The 25,674-nt window shown below is 45.8% G+C and overlaps 4 long non-coding RNA genes across 5 annotated transcripts; all 4 read left to right on the forward strand.

Moving 5' to 3' along the window:
- The first annotated feature begins 36 nt into the window (after positions 1-36).
- On the forward strand, positions 37-25,654 carry LOC309621246. Of its 2 annotated transcripts, XR_014239858.1 has the most exons (5): positions 37-51; positions 4,324-4,746; positions 16,240-17,780; positions 23,395-23,445; positions 25,163-25,654. It is a non-coding gene; the product is annotated as an uncharacterized lncRNA (long non-coding RNA). The 2 variants fall into 2 exon arrangements; XR_014239859.1 differs by lacking the exons at positions 37-51; positions 4,324-4,746 and having other exon boundaries at positions 16,102-17,780.
- On the forward strand, positions 5,799-9,923 carry LOC309621249. The gene is made up of 3 exons (XR_014239867.1): positions 5,799-5,936; positions 8,886-9,059; positions 9,782-9,923. It is a non-coding gene; the product is annotated as an uncharacterized lncRNA (long non-coding RNA).
- On the forward strand, positions 12,747-14,291 carry LOC309621259. Its single transcript, XR_014239878.1, has 2 exons — positions 12,747-12,863; positions 13,857-14,291. It is a non-coding gene; the product is annotated as an uncharacterized lncRNA (long non-coding RNA).
- On the forward strand, positions 18,044-21,618 carry LOC309621258. The gene is made up of 2 exons (XR_014239877.1): positions 18,044-18,945; positions 21,410-21,618. It is a non-coding gene; the product is annotated as an uncharacterized lncRNA (long non-coding RNA).
- Positions 25,655-25,674: the final 20 nt, after the last annotated feature.

Consider the following 25,674-nt stretch of genomic DNA (forward strand, 5'->3'; position numbering starts at 1 on the left):
ATGCGTCAGGGTGCATTGTGATGACAAGGGCCATGGCTCATTGTGATGACAGTCATTATGGAGCATTGTGATGACAGGGGTCATGGGGCATTGTGATGACAAGGGCCTTGGAGCATTGTGATGAGAGTGGTTATATGGCAGTTTGAATGATAGAGGCCATGGAGCATTGTGATGACATGTGTCATGGAGCCTTGTAATGACAGGGTACATGGAGCATTGTGATGTCACTGCCATGAAGCATTTTAGACAAGGATCAAGGAGCACTGTGATGATAAGGGCATGGAGCATTGTGAGACAAGTGTCATGGAGCATTGTTGAGAGTGGGCTTGGAGCATTGTGATGACAGGGTGCATGAAACTTTGTGATGACAACGGCATGGAGCATTGTGAGAAAAGTGTCAAGGAGAGTTGTGATGAAAGGGGTCATGGAGGACTCTGATTACAGGGGACATGGAGCATTGTAATGACAAAGCCAAGTAGCATTGTGATGACATGGCTCAGGGAGCATTGTGGGGAAATGGGTCATGGGGCATTGTGATGACAGGGGTTATGGAGCATTGTGATGAAAGCGGCCATGGAACATTTTGATGAAAGGGGTCAAGGATCATTGTGATGACAGGGATCATGGAGCATTGTGATGACAAGCACCAAGGATCATTGTGATGAAAGGGGTAATGGAGAATTGTTATCAAAGGGGTCATAGATCATTGTGATTACAGCGGTCATGGAGCCTTGTGATGACAAGCGCCATGGAGCTTTATGATGACCAGAGCCATGGAGCATTGTAAGGAATGGGGTCATGGAGCATTGTGATGAACGTGGTCATGGAGCATTTTTATGACAATGTTCATGGCGCATTTTGATGAAAGGGGTCATGGAGCATTGTGTTGGAAGGGGTCATGGGACATTGTGATGAGAAGGGCCATGGAGAATTGTGATAAAAGGGTTCATGGAGCACTGTGATGATAAGGGCATGAAGCCTTGTGATGAAAATGATCATGGAGCATTGTGATGAAAAGGGGTCACGGAGCATTGTGAGGAACAGGGCACATGGAGCATTGTGATGAAAGTGGTCATGGAGCATTGTGATGAAAGACGTCTGGGAGCATTGTGATGAAAGGGGCCATGGGGCATTGTGATGACAAGGGGTCATGGAGAATTGTGATGACAAGAGCCATGGAACATTGTGATGAAAAGGGTCATGGACCACTGTGCTGAAGGTGGTCATGCAGCATTGTGATGCAAAACGCCATGGAGCATTGTGATGACATGGGTCATGGAGCATTGTGGTGAAATGTGTCATGGATCATTGTGATGACAGGGATCATGGAGCATTGTGATGACAAGTGTCATGGAGCTTTGTGATGACAAATTCCATGGAGCATTGTGATGAGAGGGGTCGTGGAGCACTGTGATTACATTGAACATGGAGCATTGTGATGACAAAGGCCATGGAGCATTGTGATGAGAAGGGAATGGTGCATTGTGATGGCAAAAGTCATAGAGCAGTGCGATGAAAAGATTAATGGAGCATTGTGATGAATGGGGTCATGGATCATTGTGATGACAGGGGACATGGAGCACTGTGATGAAAGGGGTTATGGAGCACTGTGATTACAGGGGTAATTGTGATGCACTGTGATGAAAGGGGACATGAGACAGGGGTAATGGAGCATTCTGATGAAAGTTGTCATGGCTCATTGTGATGAAAAGGGGCATGGAGCATTGTGAGGAAAAGGGTTATGGAGCACTGTGATTACAGGGGTAATTTAGAGCATTGTGATGAATGAGGGCATGGAGCAATTTGATGACAGGGGTCATGGGGCATTATGAGGAAAAGGGCCATGAAGCATTGTGATGACAGGTGTCATTTGGCTTTGTGAATGACAGGGGACCTGGAGCATTGTGATGAGAAGGATAATGGAGCATTGTGATGACAGTGGGCATGGAGCATTGTGATCACAAGAGCATGGAACATTGTGAGACAAGGGTCATGGACCATTGTGATGACATGGGGTATGGAGCATTGTGATGACAATAGTATGTAGCATTGCGATGACAAGGGTCATGGAGCATTTCGATGACAGTGGTCATGGAGCATTGGGATGACAGGGGTCATGGAGCATTGTGATGACAATGGTCATGGCGCATTTTGATGAAAGGGGTCATGGAGCATTGTGATGGAAGGGGTCATGGAGCATGGTGATGACAGGGGTCATGGGGCATTGTTATGACAAGGTTCATGGAGCTTTGTGATGAAGGTGGCTATGGAGCATTGGGTTGAAGGGGATCATGGAGAATTGTGATGACAGGGGTCATGGGGCATTGTGATGACGGGGTGCATTGAGCATTGTGATGAAAGTGGTCATGGAGCATTGTGATGACACGGGCATGGAGCATTATGATGAGAAATGATCTGGAGCATTATGATGAGAAATGATCTGGAGCATTGTGATGAAAAGGGTATGGAGCATTGTGATTACAGGGGTCAGGGAGCATTGAGATGGCAAGGGCAGGGAACATTGTGATGACAGCGGTCATGGATCATTGTGATGATATCTGTCATGGAACATTGTGCTGACAGGGGCCATAGAGCATTGTGATGACAGGTGTCATGTGGCATTGTGATGACAGTGGTCATAGAGCATTGTGATGAAAAGAATTATGGAGCAATGTGATTACAGGGACCATGGAGCATTCTGAATACATAGGCCATGGAGCATTGTGATGACAGGGGTCAAGGAGCATTGTGATGAAAGTGGTCATGGAGCACTGTGAATACTGGGGCCATGGAGCATAGTGACGACAAAAGCCATGGAGCATTGTGATGACAGTTGTCATGGAGCATTATGATGAAATGGGTCAGCGAGGATTCTGTTGAAAGTGGTCATTGAGCATTGTGATGGAAAGCATCAGGGAGCATTGTGATGACAAGGGCCATGGAGCATTGTGATGACAAGGGTCATGGACCATTGTGATGACACGGGCATGGAGCATTGTGATGACAAGAGTTCTGGAGCATTGGGATGACAAGGGCATGGAGCATTGTGATTACAGGGGCCATGGAGCATTGTGATGATGAGGGCATGGAGCATTGTTATGACATCTGGAATGGAGAATAATGATGAAAGGGGTACGGGAGCACTGTGAGGAAAGAGGTCATGGATTACTGTGATTACAGTGATCGTGGAGCATTGTTATGACAATGGTCATGAAACATTGTGATGACAGGGTTCATAGAGCATTGTGATGGCGACTGCCATGGAGTATTGTGATGACAGGTGACAGGGAGCATAGTGATGACAGTGGTCATGGAGCAGTGTGATGAAAGGGGTCATGGAGCACTGTGATTACAGGGCCATGGAGCATTGTAATGACAAGGGCATGGAGAATTGTGATGATAAGTGGCATCGAGCACTGTGATGAAAGGGGTACTGGAGCATTGTGACAAAAGGAGTCACGGATTACTGTGATAACAGGGATTGTGGAGCATTGTGATGACAAGGGTCATGGAACATTGTTATAACAGGGGTCATGGAGCATTGTGATGACAAGTGCCATGGAGTAGTATGATTACAGGGGCCATGGAGCACTGTGATGACAAGGGTATGGAGCATTTTGATGACAATGGTCATGGAGCATTTTGATGAAAGGTGTCATGGAGAATTGTGATGAAAAGGGTCATGTGACATTGTGTTGACAAGGGCCAAGGAGCATTGTGATGAAAGAGGTCATGGAGCATTGTGATGAAAGAAGTCATGGAGCATTGTGGTGACAAAGGGCATCGAGCATTGTGATGAATGAGGTCATGGATCATTGTGACTACAGGGATCATGGAGCATTTTGATAACAAGTGTCATGGAGCGTTGTGAAGAGCAGGGCCATGGTACATTGTGATGACAGGGTTCATGGGGCCTTGTGATGACAGTGGTCTTGGAGGATTGTGATGAAATGCGTACTGGAGGATTGTGCGGAAACCTGCCGTGGATCACTGTGATTACAAGTGTCATGGAGCACTGTGATGACACTAGCATGGAGCATTGTGATGACAATAGTTCTGGACCATTGTGATGAAAAGGGCATGGAGCATTGAGATTACAGGGGCCATGGAGCATTGTGAAGACAAGGCATGGCACATTGTGATGACAAGGGGCATGGAACATTGTGATGAAATTGGTTTGGGAGAATAGTGATGAAAGTAGTCATGAATCATTTTGATTACAGGGGTCATGGAGCTTTGTGATTACAAGGGCCTTGGAGCATTTTGATGACAGGGGCCATGGAGCATTGTGATGAAATGGGTCAGGGAGCATTGTGATGAAAGTGGTCATGGAACATTGTGATGAAAAACGCCATGTAACATTATGATGACAAGGGTCATGGGACATTGTGATGAAAATGGCATGGAGCATTGTTATGACAATTGGAAAGGAACATTGTGATGAAAGGGATAATGAAGCTTTGTGAGGAATGGGGCCACGGAGCATTGTGATGACAAGAGCAAGGAGCATTGTGATGACAAGTGGCATGGATCATTGTGATGAATGGTGTTCTGGATCATTGTGAGGAAAGGGGTCATGGATCATTGTGATTACAGGGATCATGGAACATTGTGATGCCAAGTGTCATGCAGCATTGTGATGACAGAGATCATGGAGCACTGTGATGACAAGGGAATGGAGCGTTGTGATCACATGGTTCATATAGCATTGTGATGACAGGGGCCATGGAACATTGTGATGACAAGGTTCTTGAAGCACTGTGTTGACACGGGCATGGAGCATTGTGATGAGAAGAGATCTGGCGCGTTGTGATGACATGGGCAGGGAACACTGTGATGACAGAGGTCATGGAGCATTGTGATGAGAAGTGTCATGGAGCATTTTGATGAAACGGCCATAGAACATTATGATGAGAAGAATTCTGGAGCATTGTGGTAACGAGGGCATGGAGCAATGTGATTAGAGGGGCCATGTAGCATTCTGATGACAATGGCATGGAGCATTGGGATGACAAGGGTCATCGAGCATTGTGATGACAGTGGTCATGGAGCATTGTGATGACAAAGGCCATGGAGCATTGTGCTGACAGGAGTCAAGGAGCATTGTGATGACAGGGGCCAAGGAGCTTTGTGCTGACAAGGGCTTGGTGCATTGTGATGACAAGTGGAATGGAGCATTGTGATGAAAGGGGTCATGGGGTATTTTGATGACAGTGTTCATCAAGCATTGTGATGAAAAGTATCATGGAGAACTCTGATGACAGGGAACATGGAGCATTGTGATGACAAAGGTCATGGAGCATTGTGATGACAAGTGTCATGGAGCATTTTGATGACACGGACATGGAGTATTATGATGACAAGTGTTCTGGATCATTGTGATGACAAGGGCATGGAGCATTGTGAAGACAGTGGTCATGGAGCATTATGATGACAACTGTCATGGAAAATGGTGATGACAGGGGTCATGGAGCATTGTGATGAAAGGGGCCATCGAGTATAGTGAGGACAGGCATCATTGGGCATCGTGATGACAGTGGTCATGGAGCATTGTGATGAAAGGTGTCATGGATCATTTTGATGACAAATGTCCTGGAACATTGTGATGACACCATTCATGGAGCATTGTGATGACAAGGTCCATGGCAAATTGTGATGACAGGTGTCATGGGGCATTGTGATGACAGTAGTCATCTAGAATTGTGATGAACGGTATCATAGAGCACTGTGATGACGAGAGCCGTGGAGCATTGTGATGACAAAGGCCATGGAGCATTTTGATGACAGGAGTCATGGGGCATTGTGATGACAAGGGTCATGGAGCATTGTGATGACAAGGGTAATATAGCATTGTGATGACAGGGGTCATGGAGCATTGTGTTGACACTGGCATAGAACATTGTGATGAGAAGTGATCTGGAGCATTGTGATGACAAGTGAATGAAGCATTTTGATGAGAGGGGTCAAGGAGCATTGTGCTGACAAGGGCCTGGTGCATTGTGATGACAAGTGGCATGGAACATTGTTATGAAAGGGGTACTGGAGCATTGTGAGGAAAGGGGTCATGGATCATTGTGATGAAAAGAGCCATGAAACATTGTGATGACAAGGGTCATGGAGAATTGTGATGACATGGATCATGGAGCCATGTGATGACACGGTCAAGGAACATTGTGATGACAAGAATTCTGCAGCATTGTGCTGAAATGGGCATGGAGCGTTGTGATTAGAGGGGACATGGAGCATTGTGATGACATGGGCAGGAAACATTGTGATGACAGGGGTCATGGAGCATTGTGAGGACAAGTGTCATGGAACATTATGCTGACAGGGATCATGGAGCATTGTGATGAGAGGGGCCTTGGAGAATTGTGATGACAGGCGTCATGAGCATTGTGATGACAGTGGTCATGGAGCATTGTGATGAAAGGGGTCATGGATCACTGTGATTACAGGGGGCATGGAGCATTGTGAACACAAAGGCCATGGAGCATTGTGATGAAAGTGGTAATGTATCATTGTGATGACAAGTGTCCTGGAACCTTGTTATGACACGGTTCAAGGAGCATTTTGATGACAAGGGTCATGGCGAATTGTGATGACAGGTGTCATGGGGCATTATGATGAGAGTTGTCATCTACCATTGTGATGAAAGATATCATGGAGCACGGTGATGACAGGGGCCATGGAGCATTATGATGACAAATGCCATGGAGCATTGTGATGACAAGTGTCATGGAGCATTGTAATGAAACGGGCATGGAGAATTATGAAGACAAGAGTTCTGAAGCATTGTGATGACAACTGCCATGGAGCATTGTGATAACAGGGGTCATGGAACATTGTGTTGACAAGGGCATGGAGCATTGTGATGACAAGGGTCATGGAGCATTGTGTTCACAAGGGCATGGAGCATTGTGATGAGATGAGATCTAGAGCATTGTGATGAAAAGAGCATGGAGCATTTTTATGACAGGGGCCATGGAGCATTGTGCTGACAGGGCATGGTTCATTGTGTTGACAAATGGCATAGAGCATTGTGATGAAAAGTGTACTGGAACATTATGATGACAAGAGTCCTGGAACCTTGTGATGACACTTTTCATGGAGCATTGTGATGATAAGGGTCATGGCGAATTGTGATGACAGGTGTCATGGGGCATTGTGATGACAGTGGTCATCTAGCATTATAATGAAAGGTATCATGGAGCACTGTGATGACAGGGACCATGGAACATTGTGATGACAAAGGCCATGGAGCATTGTGATGACAAGTGTCATGGAGCTTTGTGATTACATGTGCATGGAGCATTATGATGACAAGAGTTCTGGAGCATTATGATGAAAAGGGCATGGAGCATTGTGATGACAGGCGCCATGGAGCATTGTGATGACAAAGGCCATGGAGCATTGTGATGACAGCGGTAATGGGGCATTGTGATGTCAGGGGGCCTGGAGCATTGTAATGAATATGGTCCTGGAGCATTGTGACGACAGCGGTCACGGAGAATAGCGATGACAGGGATCTTGCAGCATTGTGATGAAAGGGTCAAGGAGCATTGTGTTGACAGGGGTCATAGAACATTTTGATGACAAGGTTCATGATGCATTGCAATGACAAAGGCATGTAGCATTGTGATGACGTGGGTCATTGAGCATTGTGATGACAGGGGTCATGGAGCATTGTGTTGACAGGGGCATGGAGCATTGGGTTGAGAAGAGATCTGGAGCATTGTGATGACAAGGGTATAGATAATTTTGATTAAAAGGGCCAAGGAACATTTTGCTGAGAATGGCATGTTGCAATGTGATGACAAGTGTCATGTAGCATTGTGGTGAAATTGGAACTGGAGCATTGTGAGGAAAGGGGTCGTGGATCATTGTTATGACAAGGGTCATGGAGCTTTGTGCTGACAAGGGCCATAGCGCATTATGATGACAGGGGTCACAGGGCATTTTGATGACAGGGTGCATTGGGCATTGTGATGACGGGGGGCATGGGACATTGTGTTGACTGTGGTCAGGGAGCATTGTGATGAAAGGGATCATGGAGCAATGTGATTTCAGGAGCCATGGAGAATTGTGAATACATAGGCCATGGAGCACTGTGATGAAAATGGTCATGGATTTTGTGATGACAAGTGTCCTGGAATATTGTGATGACACGGTTCATGGAGCATTGTGATGACAAGGGCCATGGGGAATTGTGATTAGAGGTGTCATGGGGCTTTGTGATGACAGTGGTCATCTAGAATTGTGAAGAAATATATCATGGAGCATTGTGATGACAAAGGCCATGGAACATTGTGATGACAAGTGTCATGTAGCATTGTGATGACATGGGCATGGAGCATTATGATGACAAGAGTTCTGGAGCATTGTGATGACAAGGGCATGGAGCATTGTGATTACAGGGGCCATGGAGCATTGTGATGACAATGGCATTGAGCATTGTGATGCCAAGGGTCATCGAGCATTGTGATGACAGTGGTAATGGTGCATTGTGATAACAAAGGCTTTGGAGCATTGTGATGACAGGGGTCATGGGGCATTGGGATGTCAGGTGGCATGAAGCATTGTGATGAATATGGTCCTGGATCATTGTGATGACAAGGTTCATGACGCATTGTGATGACAAAGGCATGGAGCATTGTGATGAGAGGTGGCATTGGGCATTGTGATGAAAGTGGTCATGGAGCACTGTAATTTCAGGGACCATTGAGCATTGTGATGACAAGTGACATGGACATACTGATGACAGGGGTCAGAGAACACTGTGATGACGAGTGCCATTTAGCATTTTGATGACAGGGGTCATGGAGCATTGTGATGACAAGGGTCATCGAGCATTGTTATGACAAGGTCATAGAACATTGTGGTTTCAGGGGCCATGGAGCATTGTGATGACAAGGGCATGGTGCATTGTGATAACATGTGGCATGGAGCATTGTGATGAAAGTGGTACTGGAGCATTGTGAGGAAAGGGGTCATGGATCATTGTGATGACAGGGGTCATGGAGATTTGTGTTAACAATGTCCATGGAGCATTGTGATGACAAGTGACATGGAGCATTGTAATGACAGTGTTCATAGAGCATTGTGATGCCAAGTGCCATTTAGCATTTTGATGACATGGGTCATGGGACTTTGTGATGACAGGGGGCACGGAGCATTGTGATGACAAAGGTCATGGAGAAATGTGATGTCAGGGGTCATGGAGCATTGTGATTAAAGGAGTCAGGGATCATTGCGATGACAGTGGTCGATGAGCATTGTGTTGATAGGGGCATTGAGCATTGTGATGACAAGGGTCATGGAGCATTGTGATGAAAGGCATAATGGAGCATTGTGATGACAAGGGCCCTGGAGGACTGTGATGATACGGGCATGGAGCACTGTGATGACAAGAGTTCTGGATCATTGTCATAATAACGGCATGGAACATTGTGATTACAGGGGGAATGAATCATTTTGATTAAAAGTGCATGGAGCATTGTGATGAAAGGGGTCATGGATAATTGTGATTGCAGGGATCATGGAGCATTGTGATGACAAGGGTCATGGAGCAATGTGATGACAGTGGTCATGGAGCATTGTAATGACAAGTGCCATGGAGCATTGTGGTGACAGGGCTCATGGGGAATTGTGATGACAAGTGGCGTGGAGCATTGTGAATGAAGGCTTCCTGCAGCATTGTGGGGAAAGGTGTCATGCATCTTTGTGATTACAGCGATCATGGAGCATTGTGATGACAGGGTTAAAGGTGCATTATAATGACAAGGATATGGAGCATTGTGATTACAGGGGCCATGGAGCAGTGTGATGACAAGGGCCATGGAGCATTGTGATTACAGGGGTCATGGGGCATTGTGATGAGTGAGGTCATGGAGCATTGAGATGAAACGGGTCATGGAGCACTGTGATTACAGGGGCAATGGAGCATTGTGAATACAAAGGCTATGGAGCATTGAGATGACAGAGTTCATGGAGCATTGTGATGAAAGTGGTCACGGATCACTGTGATGACAAGTGTCCTGGAACCTAGTGATGACACGGTTCATACAGCATTGAGATGAAAAAGGCTAAGGCGAATTGTGATGACACGTGTCATGGGGTATTGTGATGACATTGGACACCTTGCATTGTGATGAGAGTGGTCATGTAGAATTTTGATGAAAGGTATCATAGAGCACTGTGATGACAAAGGCCAAGGAACATTTTGATGACAAGTGTCATTGAGCAATGGAATGACATGGGAATGGAGTATTATGATGACAAGTGTTCTGGAGCATTGTGATGACAAGGGCATGGAGCTTTGTGATTACAGGGGCCATGGAGCATTGTGATGACAACGGCATGGAGCATTGTGATGACAGGGGTCACTGAGCATTGTGATGAGAAAGACCATGGAGCATTGTGATGACAAGGCCATGTACCATTGTGATTACAAGGGTCATGGAGCATTGTGATAAAAAGGGCAGGGAACCTTGTGGTGACCGGGGTCATGGAGCATTTTGATGACAACTTTCATGGAACGTTGTGATGACGGGGGTCATGGAGCATTGTGTTGAAAGGGAACATGGAGCAGTGTGCTTACAGGGTCCATGGAGCACTCTGAATACATAGGCCATAGAACAATGTGATGACAGGGGTCATGTAGCATTGTGATGACAGGGTCATGGAGCATTGTGATTACAGGGGTTATGGGGCACTGTGATGAGAGGGGGCATGGAGCATTGTGATGACACGGTCAAGGAACATTGCGATGACAAGAATTCTGGAGCATTGTGAGGAAAAAGGCATGGAGCATTGTGATTATAGGGGACATGGAGCATTGTGATGACATGGGCAGGGAACACTGTGATGACAGGTGTTATGGAACAATGTGATGACAACTGTCATGGAGCATTGTGATGAGAGGGGCCTTGGAGAAAGGTGATGAAAAGTGTCATGGAGCATTGTGATGAGAGGGGCCTTGGAGAATTGTGATGACAGTCGTCATGGGGCATTGAGATAGCAGTGGTCATGGAGCGTTATGATGAAAGGTGTTATGGAGCACTGTGATTACAGGGGCCATGGAGCATTGTGAATACAAAGGCCATGGAGCATTGAGATAACAGTGGTCAGGGAGCATTGTGATGAAAGTGGTAATGGATCATTGTGATGACAAGTGTCCTGGGACCCTGTGATGACATGGTTCATGGAGCATTGTGATGACAATGGTCATGGCGAATTGTGATGACTACCTCATGGGGCATTGTGATGGCAGTGGTCATCTAGAAATGTGATTAAAGTTATTATGGAGCATAGTAATGAGAGGGACCATGGAGCATTGTGATGACAAGTGTCATGGAGCATGGTGATGAAACGGACATGGAGCATTATAATGACAAGAGTTCTGGAGCCTTGTGATGACAAGGGCATGGAGCATTGTGATTACAGGGCCCATGGAGCAGTGTGATGACAAAGGCTTGGAGCACTGTGATGACAAGGGCCATGGAGCATTGTGATGACAGGGGTCATGGGGCATTGTGTTGAAAGCGGTCATGGAGCATTGCGATGAAAAGCGTTATGGAGCATTGTGATGACAAGGGCCATGGAGCATTGTGAATACAAGGGACATGGAGCCTTGTGATGACAAGGGTCATGGATCATTGTAAAAACAGGTATCATTGGGCATTGTGATGACAGGGGCATGGAGCATTTTTATGTAAGTTGCCATGGAGAATTGTGATGAAAGGGATCATGTGGATTTGTAATGACATGGGCCATGGAGCATTGTGATGAAACAAATCTTGGAGTATTTTGATGAAAGTTGTCATGGAGCATTGCGATGAAAAGCACCAAGGAACATTGTGATGACAAGGGCCATCGAGCATTGTGATGACAAGTGTCATGGAGGATTGTGATGAGAGGTGTCATGGAGCATCGTGATGACAAATGCCATGGAGAATTGTGATGAGAGGTGGCATTGGGCATTGTGATGAAAGGGCTTATGGAGTACTGGGATTACAGGGGCCATGGAGCATTGTGATAACAAGTGACATGGAGAATAGTGATGACAGGCGTCATAGAGCATTGTGATGACAAGTGCCATTTAGCATTTTGATGACAGGGGTCATCAGGCATTGTGTTGACAGGGGTCACGGAGCATTGTGATGAAAAGGCCATAGAGCATTGTGATGACAGGGGTCATGGAGCACTGTGATGACATGGGCCATGGAGCATTGTGAAGACAAGATTCATGGAGCATTGTGATGACACGGGCATGAAGCATGGTGATGACAACAGACCTGGAGCATTGTGATGACAAGGGCATGGAGCATTGTGATTACAGGAGACATGGAGCATTGTGATGACATTGGAAGGGATCATTGTGATTACAGGGATCATGGAGCATTGTGATGACAAGTGTCATGCAATATTGTGCTGACATAGATCATGGAGCATTTTGATGAGAGTGGCCTTGGAGCACAGTGATGAGAGACGTCATGGGGCATTATGGTGACAATGGTCAAGGAGCATTGTGATGAAAGTGTTCATGGAAGAACGTGATTATCGGGACAATGGAGCATTGTGAATACAAAGGCCATGGAGCATTGAGATAACAGAGTTCATGGAGCATTGTGGTGAAAGTGGTAATGGATCACTGTGATGACAAGTGTCCTGGAACCTAGTGATGACACGGTTCATACAGCATTGAGATGACAAGGGCCAAGGTGAATTCTGATGACACGTGTCATGGGGCATTGTGATGAGATTGGTCATCTTGAATTGTGATGACAGTGGTCATGTAGAATTTTGATTAAAGGTATCATGGAGCACTGTGATGACAAAGGCGAAGGAACATTTTGATGACAAGTGTCATTGAGCAATGGGATGACACGGGAATAGAGTATTATGATGACAAGTGTTCTGGAGCATTGTGATGACAAGGGCATGGAATATTGTGATTACAGGGGCCATGGAGCATTGTGATGACAACGGCATGGAGCATTGTGATGACAGGAGTCATTGAGCATTGTGATTACAAAGACCATGAGGCATTGTGATGACAGGGGCCTTGGAGCATTGTGATGAAAATGGTCATCATGCATTGCGATGACAGGGGTCATTGAGCATTGTGATGAGAAAGACCATGGAGCATGGTGATGACAGAGGCCATGGAGCATTGTGATGACAAGACCATGTACCATTGTGATTACAAGGGTCATGGAGCTTTGTGATGACAAGGGCAGGGAATCTTGTGGTGACCGGGGTCATGGAGCATTTTGATGACAACTTTCATGGGACGTTGTGATGACAGGGGTCATGGAGCATTGTGTTGAAAGGGAACATGGAGCAGTGTGATTATGGGGTCCATGGAGCATTGTGAATACATAGGCCATGGAACAATGTGATGACAGGGGTCATGTAGCATTGTGATGAGAGGGTCATGGAGCATTGTGATTACAGGGGTTATGGGGCACTGTGATGACAGGGGGCATGGAGCATTGTGATGAAAATAGTCCTGGAGCATTGTGATGACAGAGGTCACAGAGAATTGGGTTGAAAGGTATCATGCAGCATTGTGATGACAACGGTCATGGATCATTTTGATGACAGGGGTCATGGAACATTCTGATAACAAGTTTCATAAAGCATTTTGATGACAGGGGGCATGAAGCATTGTTATGAAAATTGTCCTGGATTATTGTGATGACAACAGTCATGGAGAATTGTGATGACAGGGATTATGCAGCATTGTGTTGACAAGGGTATGGACTATTGTTATGACAATGGTCATGGAGCAATGTGAGGAAAGTTTTCATGGAACATCGTGATAAAAAGTGCCTGAGAGCATTGTGACGATAAAGGCCATGGAGCATTGTGATGACAAGTTTCATGGAACATTGTAATGAAAGGTTTCATTGTGCACTGTGATGACAAGGGGGATGGAGTATTGGGATGAAACTGGTCCTGGAGCATTGTGATAACAAAAGCCATGGAGCATTGTGATGACAGGCATCAAGGAGCATTGTGAAGAAAGGGGCCATGGGGAATTGTAATGACAATAGAGAAATGTGATGAAAATGGTCAGCGAGCATAGTGATTAAAGTGGTCATAGAGAATTGTGATGAAAAGCGACATAGAGCATTGTGATGACAAAGGTCATGGAGAACTGTGATGACCAGGGTCATGTAGCATTTTGATGACATGATCATGGAACATTGTGATGACAAGAATTCTGGAGCATTGTGATGACAAGGGCCATGGAGCATTGTGCTGCCATGGTCACGGAACATTGTGATGACAAGAATTCTGGAGCATTGTGAGGAAAAAGGCATGGAGCATTGTGATTATAGGGGACATGGAGCATTGTGATGACATGGGCAGGGAACACTGTGATGACAGGTGTTATGGAGCAATGTGATGACAAGTGTCATGGAGCATTGTGATGAGAGGGGCCTGGGAGAATTTTGATGACAGGCGTCATGGGGCATTGAGATGGCAGTGGTCATGGAGCATTATGATGAAAGTGGCAATGGATCATTGTGATGACAAGTGTCCTGGGACCCTGTGATGACATGGATCATGGAGCTTTGTGAAGACAATGGTCATGGCAAATTGTGATGACTACGTCATGGGGCATTGTGATTGCAGTGGTCATCTAGAAATGTGATTAAAGTTATTATGGAGCACAGTAATGAGAGGGGCCATGGAGCATTGTGATGACAAGTGTCATGGAGCATGGTGATGAAACGGACATGGAGCATTATAATGACAAGAGTTCTGGAGCCTTGTGATGACAAGGACATGGAGAATTGTGATTACAGGACCCATGCAGCAGTGTGATGACAAAGGCTTGGAGCACTATGATGACAAGGGCCATGGAGCATTGTGATGACAGGGCTCATGGGGCATTGTGATGAGTTAGGTCATGGAGCATTGAGATGAAATGGGTCCTGGAGCACTGTGATTACAGGGGCCATGGAGCATTGTGATGACAAAGACCATGGAGCATTGTGATGACAGGTGTCATGGAGCATTGAGATGAAACGTGTCATGGACCATTACGATGACAGGGGTAATGGAGAATTGTGATGACATTGGCCATGGGGAATTTGGATGAAAGGCATACTGGAGCATTGTGAGGAAATGTTTCATGGAGCATTGTGATGACAAGGGCCATGGAGCATTGTGATGACAGGGGTCATGGGGCATTGTGTTGAAAGTGGTCATGGAGCATTGCGATGAAAAGCGCTATGGAACATTGTGATGACAAGGGCCATGGAGCATTGTGAATACAAGGGACATGGAGCCTTGTGATGACAAGGGTCATGGATCATTGTAAAAACAGGTATCATTGGGCATTGTGATGACAGGGTCATGGAGCATTTTTATGTAAGTTGCCATGGAGAATTGTGATGAAAGGAATCACGTGGAATTGTAATGAGAAGGGCCATGGAGCATTGTGATGAAACAAATCTTGGAGTATTTTGATGAAAGTTGTCATGGAGCATTGGGATGAAAAGCACCAAGGAACATTGTGATGACAAGGGCCATCGAGCATTGTGATGACAAGTGTCATGGAGCATTGTGATGACAGGTGTCATGGAGCATCGTGATGACAAGTGCCATGGAGAATTGTGATGAGAGGTGGCATTGGGCATTGTGATGAAAGGGGTCATGGAGTATTGGGATTACAGGGGCCATGGAGCATTGTGATAACAAGTGACATGGAGAATAGTGAGGACAGGCGTCATAGAGCATTGTGATGACAAGTGTCATTTAGCATTTTGATGACAGGGGTCATCAGGCATTGTGTTGACAGGGGTCACGGAGCATTGTGATGACAAATGCCATAGAGCATTGTGATGACAGGGGTCATGGAGCATTGTGATGAAAGTGATCATGGATCATTGTGATGACAAGTGTCCTGGAACCTTGTGATGACATGGTTCATGGAGCATTGTGATGACAAGGACCATGGCGAATTGTGATGACATCTGTCATGGGGCATTGTGATGACAGTGGTCATCTAGAATTGTGATGAAAGGTATCATGGAGCACTGTGATGACAGGGCCCATGGAGCATTGTGAATACAAAGGCCATGGAGCATTGTGATGACCAGTGTCATGGGGCATTTTGATGACATTGGCATGAAGCATTATGATGACAAGTGTTCTGGAGCATATTGATGACAAGGGCATGGAGCTTTGTGATGACAGGGGCCATGGAGCATTGTGAAAACAAAGGCCATGGAGCATTGTGATGCCAAGTGTCATGGGGCATTTTGATGACATTGGCATGGAGCATTATGATGACAAGAGTTCTGGAGCATTTTGATGACAAGGGCATGGAGCATTGTGATGACAGGGCCCATGGAGCATTGTGATGAAGAAGGCAGGGATCACTGTGATGACTGGGTTCATGGAGCATTGTGATGAAAGGGGCCATGGAGCATTGAGATGAAAGAGATCATTGAGCAATATGATAACAGGGGCCATGGAGCATTGTGATGACAGGTGTATTGGAGCATTGTGATGAAAGTAGTCATGGATAATTGTGATGACATGTGTCCTGGAACACTGTGATGACACGGTTCATCGAGTATTGGGATGACAAGGGTCATAGCGAATTGTGATGACAGGTGTCATGGGGCATTGTGATGACATTGATCATCTAGGAATTGTGATGAAAGGTATCATGGAGCACTGTGATGCCTGGGGACATGAAGCATTGTTATGAAAATTGTCCTGGATTATTGTGAAGACAGCAGTCATGGAGAATTGTGATGACAGGGATTATGCAGCATTATGTTGACAAGGGTATGGACTATTGTGATGACAATAGTCATGGAGCAATGTGATGAAAGTTTTCATGGAACATCGTGATGAAAAGTGCCTGGGAGCATTGTGACGATAGAGGCCATGGAGCATTGTGATGACAAGTGTCATGGAACATTGTGCTGACAGGGATCATGGAGCTTTGTGATGACAAGGGTCATGGAGCATTGTGATGACACGGTCAAGGAACATTGCGATGACAAGAATTCTGGAGCATTGTGATGAAAGGGCATGGAGCATTGTGATTAAAGGTGACAAGGAGTATTGTGATGATATGGGCAGAGAACTTTGTGATGACAGGGGTCATGGAGCATTGTGATGAAAAGTGTCATGGAACATTGTGCTGACAGGTATCATGTAGCTTTTTGGTAAGAGAAGCCTTGGAGATTTGTGATGGCAGGCGTCATGGGGCATTGTGATGAGAGCGGTCTTGGAGCATTGTGATGAAAGGGGTCATGGAGCACTGTGATTACAGGGGCCATGGAGCATTGTGATGACAAAGGATATGGAGCATTGAGATGACAGGGTTCATGGAGCATTGTGATGAAAGTGATCATGGATCATTGTGATGACAAGTGTCCTGGAACCTTGTGATGACACGGTTCATGGAGCATTGTGATGACAAGGACCATGGCGAATTGTGATAACCTGTGTCATGGGGCATTGTGATGATAGTGGTCATTTAGAATTGGGATGAAAGGTATCATGGAGCACTGTGATGACAGGGGCCATGGAGCATTGTGATGACAAGGGCAGGGAACCTTGTGGTGACTGGGGTCATGGAGCATTTTGATGACAACTTTCATGGAACGTTGTGATGACAGGGGTCATGGAGCATTGTTTTGAAAGGGAACATGGAGCAGTGTGATTACAGGGTCCATGGAGCATTGTGAATACATAGGCCATGGAACAATGTGATGACAGGGGTCATGTAACATTGTGATGACAGGGTCATGGAGCATTGTGATTACAGGGGTTATGGGGCACTGTGATGACAGGGGGCATGGAGCATTGTGATGAAAATTGTCCTGGAGCATTGTGATGACAGCGGTCACAGAGAATTGGGATGAAAGGTATCATGCAGCATTGTGATGACAACGGTCATGGATCATTTTGATGACAGGGGTCATGGAACATTCTGATAACAAGGTTCATAAACATTTTGATGACAGGGGTCATGGAGCATTGTGTTGACACGTGCATGGAGCATTGTAATGATAGGATATCTGGAGCATCGTGATGAAAACGGGATGGAGCTTTTTGATGACAGTGTCCAAGGAGCACTGTGCTGACAATGGCATGGAGCATTGTGATGAAAAGGGTACTGGAGCACTGTGATGAAAGGAGTCATGGATCATTGTGATGACAGGGGTCATGGAGCTTTGTGATGACAAGGGTCATGGAGTATTGTGATGACACGGTCAAGGAACATTGCGATGACAAGAATTCTGGAGCATTGTGAGGAAAAATGCATGGAGCATTGTGATTATATGGGACATGGAGCATTGTGATGACATGGGCAGGGAACACTGTGATGACAGGTGTTATGGAGCAATGTGATGACAAGTGTCATGGAGCATTGTGTTGAGAGGGGCTTTGGAGAATTGTGATGACAGGCGTAATGGGGGATTGAGATGGCAGTGGTCATGGAGCATTATGATGAAAGGTGTTATGGAGCACTGTGATTACAGGGGCCATGGAGCATTGTGAATACAAAGGCCATGGAGCATTGAGATGACAGTGGTCATGGAGCATTGTGCTGAAAGTGATCATGGATCATTGTGATGACAAGTGTCCTGGGACTCTGTGATGACATGGTTCATGGAGCATTGTGATGACAATGGTCATGGCGAATTGTGATGAAAATGTCATGGGGCATTGTGATGGCAGTGGTCATCTAGAAATGTGATTAAAGTTATTATGGAGCACAGTAATGAGAGGGGCCATGGAGCATTGTGATGACAAGTGTCATGGAACATGGTGAAGAAACGGACATGGAGCATTATAATGACAAGAGTTCTGGAGCCTTGTGATGACAAGGGCCATGGAGCAGTGTGATGACAAAGGCTTGGAGCACTGTGATGACAAGGGCCATGGAGCATTGTGATTACAGGGGTCATGGGGCATTGTGATGAATGAGGTCATGGAGCATTGAGATGAAACGGGTCATGGAGCACTGTGATTACAGGGGCCATGGAGCATTGTGATGACAAAGGCCATGGAGCATTGTGATGACAGGTGTCATGGAGCATTGAGATGAAACGTGTCATGGACCATTACGATGACAGTGGTCATGGAGAATTGTGATGACAGTGGCCATGGGGAATTTGGATGAAAGGCGTACTGGAGCATTGTGAGGAAATGTTTCATGGAGCATTGTGATGACAAGGGCCATGGAGCATCGTGATGACAGGGGTCATGGGGCATTGCGCTGAAAGCTGTCATGGAGCATTGCGATGAAAAGTGCTATGGAGCATTGTGATGACAAGGGCCATAGAGCATTGTTAATACAAGGGACATGGAGCCTTGGGATGACAAGGGTCATGGATCATTGTAAAAAGAGGTATCATTGGGCATTGTGATGACAGGGGTATCGAGCATTTTTATGTAAGTTGCCATGGAGAATTGTGATGAAAGGGATCATGTGGATTTGTAATGACAAGGGCCATGGAGCATTGTGATGAAACAAAACTTGGAGTATTTTGATGAAAGTTGTCATGGAGCATTGGGATGAAAAGCACCAAGGAACATTGTGATGACAAGGGCCATCGAGCATTGTGATGACAAGTGTCATGGAGCATTGTGATGAGAGGTGTCATGGAGCATCGTGATGACAAATGCCATGGAGATTTGTGATGAGAGGTGGCATTGGGCATTGTGATGAAAGGGGTCATGGAGTACTGTGATTACAGGGGCCATGGAGCATTGTGATAACAAGTGACATGGAGAATAGTGATGACAGGCGTCATAGAGCATTGTGATGACAAGTGCCATTTAGCATTTTGATGACAGGGGTCATCAGGCATTGTGTTGACAGGGGTCACGGAGCATTGTGATGACAAAGGCCATAGAGCATTGTGATGACAGGGGTCATGGAGCACTGTGATGACATGGGCCATGGAGTATTGTGAAGACAAGATTCATGGAGCATTGTGATGACACGGGCATGAAGCATGGTGATGACAACAGACCTGGAGCATTGTGATGACAAGGGCATGGAGCATTGTGATTACAAGAGACATGGAGCATTGTGATGACATTGGCAGGGATTATTGTGATTACAGGGATCATGGAGCATTGTGATGACAAGTGTCATGCAATATAGTGCTGACACAGATCATGGAGCATTTTGATGAGAGTGGCCTTGGAGCACAGTGACGAGAGACGTCATAGGGCATTATGGTGACAGTGGTCAAGGAGCATTGTGATGAAAGTGTTCATGGAGCAATGCGATTATCGGGACAATGGAGCATTGTGAATACAAATGCCATGGAGCATTGAGATAACAGAGTTCATGGAGCATTGTGATGAAAGTGGTCATGGATCACTGTGATGACAAGTGTCCTGAAACCTAGTGATGACACGGTTCATACAGCATTGAGATGACAAGGGCCAAGGCGAATTGTGATGACACGTGTCATGGGGCATTGTGATGACATTGGTCATCTTGCATTGTGATGACGGTGGTCATGTAGAATTTTGATTAAAGGTATCATGGAGCACTGTGATGACAAAGGCCAAGGAACATTTTGATGACAAGTGTCATTGAGCAATGGGATGACATGGGAATGGAGCATGATGATGACAAGTGTTCTGGAGCAATGTGATGAGAAGGGCAAGGAGCATTGTGATTACAGGGGCCATGGCACATTGTGAGGACAACGGCATGGAGCATTGTGTTGACAGGGGTCATTGAGCGTTGTGATTACAAAGACCATGAGGCATTGTGATGACAGGGGCCTTGGAGCATTGGGATGACAATGGTCATCAAGCATTGTGATGACAGGGGTCATATAGCATTGTGATGAGAAAGACCATGGAGCATGGTGATGACAGAGGCCATGGAACATTGTGATGACAAGGCCATGTACCATTGTGATTACAAGGTTCATGGAGCATTGTGATGACAAGGGCAGGGAACCTTGTGGTGACTGGGGTCATGGAGCATTTTGATGACAACTTTCATGGAACGTTGTGATGACAGGGGTCATGGAGCATTGTGTTGAAAGGGAATATGGAGCAGTGTGCTTACAGGGTCCATGAAGCATTGTGAATACATAGTCTATGGAACAATGTGATGACAGGGGTCATGCAGCATTGTGATGACAACGGTCATGGATCATTTTGATGACAGGGGTCATGGATCATTCTGATAACAAGATTTATAAAGCATTTTGATGACAGGGCTCATGGAGCATTGTGTTGACACGGGCATGGAGCATTGTAATGATAGGATATCAGGAGCATTGTGATGAAAAGTGGATGGAGCAGTTTGATGACAGGGTCCAAGGAGAATTGTGCTGACAATGGCATGGAACATTGTGATGAAAAGGGTACTGGGGCACTGTGAGGAAAGGAGTCATGGATCACTGTGATGACAGGGGTCATGGAGCTTTGTGATGACAAGGGTCATGGAGCATTGTGATGACATGGTCAAGGAACATTGCGATGACAAGAATTCTGGAGCATTGTGATGAAAGGGCATGGAGCATTGTGATTAAAGGTGACAAGGAGCATTGTGATGATATGGGCAGAGAACTTTGTGATGACAGGGGTCATGGAGCATTGTGATGAAAAGTGTCATGGAACATTGTGCTGACAGGGATCATGGAGCTTTTTGGTAAGAGAGGCCTTGGAGATTTGTGATGGCAGGTGTAGGGGCATTGTGATGACAGCGGTCTTGGAGCATTGTGATGAAAGGAGTCATGGAGCACTGTGATGACAGGGGCTATGGAGCACTGTGAATACAAAGGCTATGGAGCATTGAGATGACAGGGTTCATGGAGCATTGTGATGAAAGTGATCATGGATCATTGTGATGACAAGTGTCCTGGAACCTTGTGATGACACGGTTCATGGAGCATTGTGATGACAAGGACCATGGCGAATTGTGATGACATCTGTCATGGGGCATTGTGATGACAGTGGTCATCTAGAATTGTGATGAAAGGTATCATGGAGCACTGTAATGACAGGGGCCATGGAACATTATGATGACAAAGGCCATGGAGCATTGTGATGACAAGTGTCATGGGGCATTTTGATGACATTGGCATGGAGCATTATGATGGCAAGGGTTCTGGAGCATTTTGATGACAAGGGCATGGAGCATTGTGATGCCAGGGGCCATGGAGCATTGTGATGAAAAGGGCAGGGAACACTGTGATGACTGGGTTCATGGAGCATTATGATGAAAGGGGCCATGGAGCATTGAGATGACAGGCGTCATGAGGCATGGTGATGACAGTGGTCATGGAGCATTGTGATGAAAGAGATCATGGAGCAATATGATAACAGGGGCCATGGAGCATTGTGAATACAAAGGCCATGGAGCATTGAGATGACAGTGGTCATGGAGCATTGTGCTGAAAGTGATCATGGATCATTGTGATGACAAGTGTCCTGGGACCCTGTGATGACATGGTTCATGGAGCATTGTGATGACAATGGTCATGGCGAATTGTGATGAAAATGTCATGGGGCATTGTGATGGCAGTGGTCATCTAGAAATGTGATTAAAGTTATTATGGAGAACAGTAATGAGAGGGGCCATGGAGCATTGTGATGACAAGTGTCATGGAGCATGGTGAAGAAACGGACATGGAGCATTATAATGACAAGAGTTCTGGAGCCTTGTGATGACAAGGGCCATGGAGCAGTGTGATGACAAAGGCTTGGAGCACTGTGATGACAAGGGCCATGGAGCATTGTGATTACAGGGGTCATGGGGCATTGTGATGAATGAGGTCATGGAGCATTGAGATGAAACGGGTCATGGAGCACTGTGATTACAGGGGCCATGGAGCATTGTGATGACAAAGGCCATGGAGCATTGTGATGACAGGTGTCATGGAGCATTGAGATGAAACGTGTCATGGACCATTACGATGACAGTGGTCATGGAGAATTGTGATGATAGTGGCCATGGGGAATTTGGATGAAAGGCGTACTGGAGCATTGTGAGGAAATGTTTCATGGAGCATTGTGATGACAAGGGCCATGGAGCATCGTGATGACAGGGGTCATGGGGCATTGTGCTGAAAGCGGTCATGGAGCATTGCGATGAAAATTGCTATGGAACATTGTGATGACAAGGGCCATAGAGCATTGTTAATACAAGGGACATGGAGCCTTGTGATGACAAGGGTCATGGATCATTGTAAAAAGAGGTATCATTGGGCATTGTGATGACAGGCGTATGGAGCATTTTTATGTAAGTTGCCATGGAGAATTGTGATGAAAGGGATCATGTGGATTTATAATGACAAGGGCCATGGAGCATTGTGATGAAACAAATCTTGGAGTATTTTGATGAAATTTGTCATGGAGCATTGCGATGAAAAGCACCAAAGAACATTGTGCTGACAAGGGCCATGGAGCATCGTGATGACAGGGGTCATGGGGCATTGTGCTGAAAGCGGTCATGGAGCATTGCGATGAAAATTGCTATGGAGCATTGTGATGACAAGGGCCATAGAGCATTGTTAATACAAGGGACATGGAGCCTTGGGATGACAAGGGTCATGGATCATTGTAAAAAGAGGTATCATTGGGCATTGTGATGACAGGGGTATCGAGCATTTTTATGTAAGTTGCCATGGAGAATTGTGATGAAAGGGATCATGTGGATTTGTAATGACAAGGGCCATGGAGCATTGTGATGAAACAAAACTTGGAGTATTTTGATGAAAGTTGTCATGGAGCATTGGGATGAAAAGCACCAAGGAACATTGTGATGACAAGGGCCATCGAGCATTGTGATGACAAGTGTCATGGAGCATTGTGATGAGAGGTGTCATGGAGCATCGTGATGACAAATGCCATGGAGATTTGTGATGAGAGGTGGCATTGGGCATTGTGATGAAAGGGGTCATGGAGTACTGTGATTACAGGGGCCATGGAGCATTGTGATAACAAGTGACATGGAGAATAGTGATGACAGGCGTCATAGAGCATTGTGATGACAAGTGCCATTTAGCATTTTGATGACAGGGGTCATCAGGCATTGTGTTGACAGGGGTCACGGAGCATTGTGATGACAAAGGCCATAGAGCATTGTGATGACAGGGGTCATGGAGCACTGTGATGACATGGGCCATGGAGTATTGTGAAGACAAGATTCATGGAGCATTGTGATGACACGGGCATGAAGCATGGTGATGACAACAGACCTGGAGCATTGTGATGACAAGGGCATGGAGCATTGTGATTACAAGAGACATGGAGCATTGTGATGACATTGGCAGGGATTATTGTGATTACAGGGATCATGGAGCATTGTGATGACAAGTGTCATGCAATATAGTGCTGACACAGATCATGGAGCATTTTGATGAGAGTGGCCTTGGAGCACAGTGACGAGAGACGTCATAGGGCATTATGGTGACAGTGGTCAAGGAGCATTGTGATGAAAGTGTTCATGGAGTAACACGATTATCGGGACAATGGAGCATTGTGAATACAAAGGCCATGGAGCATTGAGATAACAGAGGTCATGGAGCATTGTGATGAAAGTGGTCATGGATCACTGTGATGTCAAGTGTCCTGGAACCTAGTGATGACACGGTTCATACAGCCTTGAGATGACAAGGGCCAAGGCGAATTGTGATGACACGTGTCATGGGGTATTGTGATGACATTGGTCATCTTGCATTGTGATGACAGTGGTCATGTAGAATTTTGATTAAAGGTATCCTAGAGCACTGTGATGACAAAGGCCAAGGAACCTTTTAATGACAAGTGTCATTGAGCAATGGGATGACACGGGAATGGAGTATTATGATGACAAATGTTCGGGAGCATTGTGATGACAAGGGCATGGAGCATTGTGATTACAGGGGCCATGGAGCATTGTGATGACAACGGTCATGGATCATTTTGATGACAGGGGTCATGGATCATTCTGATAACAAGATTCATAAAGCATTTTGATGACAGGGCTCATGGAGCATTGTGTTGACACGGGCATGGAGCATTGTAATGATAGGATACCTGGAGCATTGTGATGAAAAGGGGATGGAGCATTTTGATGACAGGGTCCAAGGAGCATTGTGCTGACAATGGCATGGAGCATTGTGATGAAAAGGGTACTGGAGCACTGTGAGGAAAGGAGTCATGGATCATTGTGATGACAGGGGTCATGGAGCTTTGTGATGACAAGGGTCATGGAGCATTGTGATGACACGGTCAAGGAACATTGCGATGACAAGAATTCTGCAGCATTGTGATGAAAGGCCATGGAGCATTGTGATTAAAGGTGACAAGGAGCATTGTGATGATATGGGCAGAGAGCTTTGTAATGACAGGCGTCATGGAGCATTGTGATGAAAAGTGTCATGGAACATTGTGCTGACAGGGATCATGGAGCTTTTTGGTAAGAGAGGCCTTGGAGATTTGTGATGGCAGGCGTCATGGGGCATTGTGATGACAGCAGTCTTGGAGCATTGTGATGAAAGGGGTCATGGAGAACTGTGATTACAGCGGACATGGAGCATTGTGAATACAAAAGCTATGGAGCATTGAGATGACAGGGTTCATGGAGCATTGTGATGAAAGTGATCATGGATCATTGTGATGACAAGTGTCCTGGGACCCTGTGATGACACAGTTCTTGGAGCATTTTGA

The sequence above is a fragment of the Balaenoptera borealis genome (genome assembly GCF_965194805.1).
Source record: "Balaenoptera borealis genome assembly, contig: HAP1_SCAFFOLD_81, whole genome shotgun sequence".
Taxonomy (NCBI): domain Eukaryota; kingdom Metazoa; phylum Chordata; class Mammalia; order Artiodactyla; family Balaenopteridae; genus Balaenoptera; species Balaenoptera borealis.